Source organism: Rattus norvegicus, chromosome 17 (assembly GCF_021556685.1).
Source record: "Rattus norvegicus strain SHRSP/BbbUtx chromosome 17, alternate assembly SHRSP_T2T, whole genome shotgun sequence".
NCBI lineage: Eukaryota > Metazoa > Chordata > Mammalia > Rodentia > Muridae > Rattus > Rattus norvegicus.
Window position 1 is genome coordinate 21,282,944 of NC_141550.1, and position 9,773 is coordinate 21,292,716.

The following is a 9,773-nucleotide window of genomic DNA, read 5'->3' on the forward strand; positions in this document are numbered from 1 at the left end:
CAGTTTCAGTACCGAGCTTAGCAAAATCAGAGTCGTTTCCCCTGAAATTCTGCGGCAAACCCTGGCGAGTAGCCCTCCATCACCCACGGGTTCTAGCATTCGTGGTATTGTATTTCATCAAAGTCCTAGGGACTTCCCCCCATATCCCAGCCCTGATGCACCATCCACTCCAACCTTTTTTCTAGGCTTGGAAAGGCCACCTTTCCCCAACCTCCGCACTCAAGATATGGTCTGTAGTGGAAGTTCCTGTTTGTGACCTGTGATGCTGAGGCAAGACCCATGGGAGGTCACCGTGATGTTTGGAGAGCACAAGGACCCAATGGACAGTGATGAGGTGCTTGCCTAACTAGCTTTGCAACGCTTGGTTGGTCTCAAGTCTTTGCTGATTTTTGCTTTGCTGAGGGAGGCGCAGCAAAGAACTCTTCCTGGTGTCCCAGCGGGTCCAATTGGGCGGAGGCCTGGCAGTTTCTGCTGGATCGTGCTGCCACTGCTGACTCGTGTTTGGTATCCTAAAACTAGTGAACTGGACTGCTGGTATCCTGACAGTGGAGATGAGAATCACTGCAAACAACTATTTCTAAACGAGTCCACATCTCCTTGTCCTTTTTACCATTTTTTATTTCTCCCCAACCTTTGGACAGTGGGCTAGAAGGAGGGTCAAAGCATTTGAGAACCCTTACTAAAAGTAGGTTTTGAAAGCTCTCAGCCTATAATGTTTCCTCAATATTTTGGAATCAGTGGCCAAGGGAGTGCCAGAGGGCAGGAAAATGTAATGTCTGTGATGAGACTTCCCAGGCTCAGGCTTTACTCAGGTCAGACTTGAAACTTGGTGATCCATACCACGGTAGGTGCACATGGTAAAAGATGCCACCAGAAAGGCATCTGGGGAGCTGGGAGGGTAATAGAGAAGAGTCTCACAAGCAGGAAGGATTACAGACCTTTGAAAAGCAATCTCCTCTAAGGAGAGACAAAGGCATGTTGAACCGCTGAGTGAGAATCAACGGTGCTTCTGAGGTTTCGGCGAGCAGTAGTTCCATGCACTGTATGGTTATGGTTTTTGACCATACAGGTGCTTGAAAGTGGAAATGGCTGATATAAAACTAAAGCTCACTGGTTCACTGAACTCTGCAGTGCTTAGATTCTGAGGAACTATTCCAGGGCCTCTAGAAACTTTAAGGAAGCTGGATTCATAGCCAGGCAGTGGTGATGGACACCTTTAATCCCAGCAAAGGCAGAGGCAGAGAGGCAGAAGCAGGCAGATCTCTGAGTTTGAAGCCAGCCTGGTCTATAGAGTGAGTTCCAGGATAGCTGGGGCTGCACACTCCACAGAGAAACCCTGCCTTGGAAAAAAAATGGGAAAAGAAAAAAAGCTGGATTTGTAACTCATTATTCAGAAGCCCTCGGGAGACACTGCCAAGTCAACTGCTGACAGAGGAGTGGCTCAGGGCTTGAGCATGCTCCTTGCCCTCTCCCTTGGAAAAACGCAATGGAAAAGAAGCCCTAGGATGCCGTACTAATGCAGTGTGGATGTTTGGCTGACAGAAACAAAACCATTTAAGTGATAAAGTGACCTTGTTTGTTCCCCTCAGATGATATTTGGGGGCAGGCTGGCTCTAGAGGAAAAGCAATCTGACCATGGCAAACTACAGAAGCCACTACTGAAGGGGTGGTTTAATTAGAAAAAGGCTTTATTGATGCAAGATAACAGCTGTTCCTACCCTCCCTAGCGGAAACAACTTCTCTCAGTCAGGGTTCCCTAGAGGAACCGAGAGACTGAATATATATTAAAGTGGGACTTATTAGAATGTCACCTCATCACGAGTTAGGGTCACCTGGGAAGACGGAATCTAAATTAAGAAAATGTCTCTATCGGATTGGCTTGTAGACAAGTCTGCCTAAGGATTGATGTGGAAAGGGCCCAACCCACTGTGGGAGGAATCATTCACAGGCATATATGAGAAACTAGCTGAGTGAGTCTTGTCCCAATTTTTTTTTTTTCTTGGTTCTTTTTTTCGGAGCTGGGGACCGAACCCAGGGCCTTGCGTTTACCTAGGCAAGCGCTCTACCACTGAGCTAAATCCCCAACCTAGCTGAGTGAGTCTTAAAGAGCAAGCCAGTGAGAAGCATTCCTCCAGGGTCTCTGCTTCAGTTTCTACTCTGTGTCCCTAAGGGACGGACCGTGATGTGCAAGTGTAAAAGCCACCCCACCCCCTTTCCTTTCAAGCCGCTTTTGATCTGAGTATTCTCACACAGCAGTAGAAAGCAAACTGATAGGACGGTAGAGCCAGGACGGTCCAACAATGGCTGTCTTCGGATTGGAGAGTCGGATAATCCAGCAGTTGCTCCGCCCACTGGTGAGGCTGGATGCTTCAACAGTGCTGGGGCTAAAGGCCTTGAGGACTCCTGGACAGCCAATCGTCTTCAGTTTGTCTACGAGAGGTTGAAGAAGGCAGATTCTGGTATCAGCGAAGCCAGCACCAAGACAGGAGAATTTGCAAACAGAGTAGACAAACTTGCAAGCAGGATAGATGAACTCTCCAATGGCGACAGTCAGCAGAAACTTCTCTGACCTCCCCCCCCTCCCAAGCTGCCACCAGAAGGTGCCATTCACACTTTGGGTGGGCCTTCTCACTTCAAATACCCTGACTAAGAAAATCCCTTACAGGTGCACCCAGCAGCTTCCGTCTTGGTTCCAGTCAAGTTGACAACCCAGATTAACTATTTCACAACTCAAATGTCTCCAGTGGGTGAGGGGTGTATCACAGATCAACTCTGCCACAAGAGAAAATGGACGACTTGGATGAGTCTTAGCACACCAGTCACAAAAGGCTACCTAACAGTTGTGTCGTCCTCCTTCTGAGACACCGTGAAAGGAGAACTTTGGAGACAGATTACATATCAGCAGTTTCCAGAGGTTAGGAGTCGGAGAGGGTATAGTGACCATAGCAGAAAGAAGTCCTTTGGGATGCTGAAATGTGTTCTGTAAGGTAGTGCAAAGGTTAACAAATGCATGCATGTATCAGAACTCAAACTCGGCTCGGTGCTCTCATTAACAACAAGCTGGTGACCTGAGTTCTGTCCCTGGGACTCACATGGTAGGAGAGAAACCATAGAACCATCTTCTACAAATTGTCCTCTGACCTCCACATTACATATGCCATGCCATTTGTATTCTCTCTCTCTCTCTCTCTCTCTCTCTCTCTCTCTCTCTCTCTCTTTCTCTCTCTCTCTCTCTCTCTCTCACACGCACACACACACACACACACACACACACGGCTGATATATATAAAATCAGCCATGTCGAATTGCAAATTGCTTTGATACCCTCAGAGGGAATTGAGCAGAAGGCAAGCTCAGAAATATCCACTTACCCACTTAGATGTATTTGTCTTTTGGCAAAAACCTTGCCTCAAAAGAAGGTTTTCCTCAACGCTCTAAATTACACAGAACATCAAATCAGAACCTAAGTGCTTTATTTCCGTGAGGGCAATGGGCCGTCACGATTCACTTAGCTATCCGTACACTATCGTAGGAAGACTTTTTTTTTTTTTAAATATAACACTTGATACATCCTAAGTGCTTTCAAGTCATTAATAAGCTATCTCTCCGTGAATCTCCAGGTCAGTATTGACTTCATCCACTTCGAGGGCAGCTATCCAGACTCAGGGTTAAGTGGCTGGCCCAAGGTTAGAGAGTGAACCTGGGAGTGCAGGATTCAACCAAAAGACGAAACCCAACACTGCATTATTCATTGGGAAAAGGCTGGATTCAGTCAGGCCACTTTAAAAGTCAAAGGCAAGGGGAGGATTAATTGCAGGCTGATTTGATCCCTTTTAAGACTTGGCCTAGGGTCCTGCTGGCCAATGTTGATTACCTGCCTGTCCCAAGACTTCTACATCAATCCAGCAGGGTACCTCAGTCCCAGACAGCACAGTCCCTGGACACCTTGCTCTGGGTGTTTATATAGTAGTCACCTCTACATTCTAACAATAGTTTGTTCTTGCTGTGGCTGTTTGAGGCAGGGTCTCACGTGGCCCAGGCTGGTCCCAAACTCACTATGTAGCCAAGGCTGGCTTTGAAACGCCCTCCCCACTCCAGACTCATCTCCCACCATTCTTGGCTATTCAAAGTCATCCTAGGGATTAATGGAAAAGGTCATCTAGGCCCAGAAAAGCTAATATATATATACATATATATATAATATGCATATTATATATGTTATATATAGAGAGATATGATATTAGATATTTGATTTTTCTTATTTTTCTGTCTCTATCATTGTGTGTGGATATGTTCATATGAATGTAGGTGTCAAGGAGGCCAGCAGGGCCAGATGCCCTGGAGCTGGAGTTACTGGCCTTTGAGCAGTGCCAGACAAGGATGCTGAGAGCTGAACTTGGGACTTCTGCAAGAGCAATGTGTGTTTTAAACCTCTGAGCCGTCTCCCTAGTCTAAATCATGTTTTAAATGAATCGAATAGCCAAATATTCTACTTATCATTTGTCAAGGCATTAGATAGTCCATATTCTAGTTAGTACAGACAGTTTAAAATATATTTAGCTACAAGTTATACCTTCGTGTAGAATTCTCAAAATGAGGAGAGACGCCAGGCATGGAGGCTCATGGCTGTAATCTCAGCTCTTTGAATTCTAAGGCAGAGTGATGATAGTGATTTTGAAGGCAGTCTGAACTACAGAGTAAGTGTGAGGCCAGCCAGGGCTGTCTAGTGAGACTCTGACTCTAAATAATAATAATAATAATAATAATAATAATAATAATGAAATATTGCTGGGCGGTGGTTCCAGGAAAGCCTGGTCTACAGATCGAGTTCCAGAACAGCCAACACTGCTACACAGAAAAACAACAAACAAACAAACACAACAACAAAAACAAAAATAGAAGAAAATAAAACCTGAAAAAAGAGAGAGAATTCTTGCAGGAATGTCACCCTGTTCCCTAAGCTTGGAGGGCTTTTATGGATCTTAAAGTGGACATTGGATGGAGACCGAGGAAATCCTCGAGTGTCATTTTTAGCGCATCATGGGATGAGGCAGTAAGGAGTCTACACATTATGCATGTCCTCAGCCCAGCCAGAAAACTTCTCCTTCCTTCAGGAGCCCACTTAGCTGGGCTACATGACTAGAGCTTGGGCTTGCCCTTACTGCTAGGAACAGCCAGTTCCTGAACCAATGGGCAGCAGCTACTCAGGCATACAGTGTGGGGATGGTGGCGTTCAACTGTCCTTCAATGTATAGATGGAGATGGTGTTCAGTTATTCTCCTTAAGACCCCGGAGATTATGAAGGAAGCTCTAAAAGGCATTTCAGTTCAACTTCCGTTTGCTCCAGATTCAATGAGAATTGCTCGTCTTAACTGCGTTCTAGCCTTTCTGCACCGACCAATACTGCTAGCTCTTTTCTGTCTCTGTTTATTTCCCAGAGAGCACAAAAGTGTAGGACAGGCAGGGGTAACCCACTGTGCCACACGGATAAGTCCAGCAACTGTGCGTCAAACACACACAGATATCCAGGAGAAAACAACTGTGCCTGCACTGAACATTTGATTTTTAAATTACGTTTTAGTAATTATTAGTGTATCTGTAGGGGAGTGCGTGTGTGCATGTGTGTGTGTGTGCATGCATGTGTGTGCATGTGTGCATGTGTGCGTGTGTGCATGTGTGTGCGTGTGTGTGCGTGTGTGTGTGCATGTGTGTGCATGCATGTGTGTGCACGTGTGTGCATGCATGTGTGTGTGTGCATGTGTGCATGCATGTGTGTGCGTGTGTGCATGTGTGTGTGCGTGTGTGTGTGCATGTGTGCATGCATGTGTGTGCGTGTGTGCATGTGTGTGTGCGTGTGTGTGCATGCGTGTGTGCGTGTGCGTGTGTGTGTGTGTGTGTGTGTGTACACTCAAATATGGAGGTCAGAGAGTGCTTTTCAGAGTTGTTTTTCACCTGCCACCTTCTTGAGGCTGTGTCTCTCTTGTTTCTGCCACGCTGTGAGCTGTGTTCCCCAAGCCAGTTGGCCTACATAAGACCCTGTACAGAAAAATAAAAATAAGTCCTGTCAGGAATGGTGGCATACATTGCCAGTCTGGTTCTGCTTTTACCCTTAGGGTGTCTCGGCTGGACTTGAAGGAATGAAGTGTATCAGGGCTGGTGGGTTCCAGGATCTGGGGCAGCATGAGTGTCAGGAGAAATAGCCTTCTCAGGGATGGTTTTCAGTGGAACGGCTCTCTTTTAATGAGGAACGGGTAGGGGTTTCCGGGTTGAATGTGCACTATTGGCTGGTACCAAGGTGCTGAGAATGCTTCATTTGCATGAAGAGGAATTCCAGGTGTTTGCTGGATATGTCCTTATATGGAGAGAGGAGTTTAAACCTGTAATTTGGCCACCGAGCTCAAGGGTGACAGAGATGGAGGGTCATATGCTCTATGTACCCTGAGACATGCAGACCAGAGCAAGGAGGAAAACAGCCCTACTCCTGTTGGTCTCAGAACAAGATTTTCAGGGTTTGGATAAGTCTTGATCTCACTCTTGCTCCAGATTGGCTCCCAGAGTCACACAGCTTTCTGGCCCTACAATATACCTTTAATCCCAGTACTCCAGAGGCAGAAGCTGGTGGATCTGTATGAGATTATAATCAACCTTGTCTACATATGGAATTCCAGGTCAATCAGAACTTTATAGAGAAGCCCTATGTTTTAGTTACTATTCTCTTGCTGTGCAGAGACACCATGACTAAGCGGCAGCAGTAGAGAGGCTGCTGCTCCTATGATTGAATGCTTAGTCCCCAGTTAGTGGAACTGTTTGGGAAGGATCAGGAGGCGTGGCTTTATTGGAGGTGGAGTGGCTTTGTTGGAGGGGGTGTATTAGTGAGGGCAGGCTTTAAAGTCTCTCTGCCGCCCCCCTCCCCTGTCTCTCTCTCTGCTCATTGCTGTGGATTAGTATGTAAAGCTGTCAGCTACTCCCTCAGCACCATGCTTGTCTGCTTCCTGCCATGACAATCACAGATGAACCCTCTAAAACTCTAAGCAAGGCCCCAACAAATGCTTCCTTTTATAAGAGTTCCCTTGGTCATGGTGTTTCTTCACAGCAATGGGGTAGTAACTAAGACACTACTGCATGTGGCCTTTTCTGGGTCATAGCTCTACAGAAACAGGATTTAACTGCTGTCTGAGGCACCATATCACACGTTGTAAACTCATTTGCCTACATGGAGATTTGTGCAACTTCTGGGTTCTTGTTTAATGCCTTATGTTCATGGTCTATGACTGTTGATCATACAATGAACATCTTTAAGAGAAACTATTTGGGGATTTAGAGTTTTCTTTAACAGGAAATTGGAATTGCTACAATTGTGTTCAGGAGGTTTTCCGTATAGAGCTGTTGACCACTAAGTGAGGCAGGCACCATTGGGGCAAATGTGTCAACTGATATCTCTTCACAGCATGCCCTATTATATCTTCAGCTAGGCTTCATGATGGAAGCTGAGCATGTACAAAGACATTCCTGTCCGCCATTTTCACCTTAGACACGTGCCCCAGGATCTCGAGTGAAGTGTGCTTATAAGTATGTCTGTTCTCTTTCCTTAAATTATTACATTTGCAGACTGAGGTTGGGGGTGGGGGCACATCTATATTAAAGATTCCACAAGGCTCATTACAACTTCTGTGACTTTGGAGGGCTGGAACGTTGCAGGTCCAGAGCCAAATCTTCCTGGCTATCTCTCCACCCTTTGGCTAGTCCCTTATTGCACATGTCTGGGTGTAACCTAACATCCCTGTGACTATTTGGTAAATAATCTCATGATTTATGAACAGACTCCAGCTTTTGCCAGCTTAAAGGTTAAGAATGTCATCAGTTAGCACCTGAAGCCTATAACAGAGATCTTCCCACCCCACCCCGCTTTCTGTTACCCTTCCACCAACATTTCCACCAATGCATTCTTTCTTATTAACTGGTTTTACATTTATTTCTTTGTGTGTGTGTGTGGGGGGGGTGTCAGAGGATAACCCATGGAAGTTGTTTTTCTCCACATGATTGATTTCAGGGCACCAGGCTTGTAGTAAGCTCGTTTATACACTGTGCCATATTGCTGATCTTTCAAGGTGTATTTTTATTTCATTTTATGTGTGTGTGTGTGTGTGTGTGTGTGTGTGTGTGTGTGTGTAAGATGATGACGATGCTGATGCCGATGGCAACGATGATGATAATGAACATGTGGAATAAACCCACTGCATGCAGTTAGAGTCACATTAATAACCTGATTACTGCCATACAGTGGTGGCTCACACCTTTAACCCAGCACTTGGGAGGCCGGGGCAGGTAGACCTCTGAGTTCATGGCCAGCCTGGTCTGAGAGTGAGTTCAGCACAGAAAGATCTAGTCTCAGAAAAAGAGAGAAAAAAAAAGAAAGAAAGAAAAAGGAAAAACCTGATTGTCTTAGAATATTTAGTTGATTTTTAAAAAAGGTCAACAACTGATAGATTGGTTTGAACTTGGTTTTCCTTTGTATGTAGGTATTCAGCAGACTATTTCATTCGTCTGAAAGTGTTTGCTGAAACTCAACATGTCTTGTGATGTCTTTCATCTGAGGGTCAAACATTCATTTTCTTTTCTCAGGGTGAACTGTTTTTGACATTTCCAAGAGGTGCAATTCAAGGTTTAAAGTAATACATGCAGAGAGGAACGACATATGGCTGTCTCGACCCCAGATTAATTTAAACAACTGGTTGCTGTGAGCCACAGGTTTATACGCACGCAGAACTAGTGGGTGTAAGCCAGCCTCTGCATGTTCCTGGCTCCCTGATCTTTTGGCAAGCCTGCCTAGCATCTAACAGCTCTTATCATAGAAGGTAAAAAATAAATAAAAAATCCTTTGATGCGGCTCATTTGAAGCTCTTAGCTTGCCATGAAAATTCATTTTCTTTTGTATCCTGCTCAGTGGAGACAGAACAGCAAGGCCTTATCCCCAGGAGATGATCTTTTTCTTTGTTTAACATTTGCCCACACGGTGGACTCTCAACAAATAATTCCTGATTAATGTGGATATTCGAAATCTTTGACTAGAACTGCTTAGGCTTCCTTACTCCAACTGAAATAGGCTGTCAACCTTCTCTGGCTTTTTTTCCCTTTAAACTATTTTGCTTCCAAGGGATCCTGGTCCCCTTGTAGTGTAGTCTCTAAGCTGGGACAGAAAAGACCCAAGTCTCCGGCCAGAGCAGAGTGTCCCTAGCACCCTGGCCTGTGGTTTGGCCTGTCCACAGGAAGTAGAGGAAGTTATGACCATGATTGTTTAGCATTTCCTCCCCTGCCCACTCCTGTAGGATGATGTCATTATGCAGGTGAAGGCAGGTACAGGATAGAACGAGGCCTGTCATTGGATGAGAAGGAAGGATGGGTGGGAGAAAAGTTTTAGAGAGGCAGAGGAGACCAGAGGGAGAGGAGAAGGAGCAGCCGAGAGAACATGGAGGCAGATGTTAAAATTTCTCTCTGCACATTTAGAGTTTGTTATGACTATTTTTTTCATCTTTATTAACTTGGGTATTTCTTATTTACATTTCGATTGTTATTCCCTTTCCCAGTTTCAGGGCCAACATCCCCCTAACCCCTCCCCCTTCCCTTCTCTATGGGTGTTCCCCTCCCCACCCTCCCCCCATTGCCGCCCTCCCCCCAACAATCACGTTCACTGGGGGTTCAGTCTTGGCAGGACCCAGGGCTTCCCCTTCCACTGGTGCTCTTACTAGGATATTCATTGCTACCTATGAGGTCAG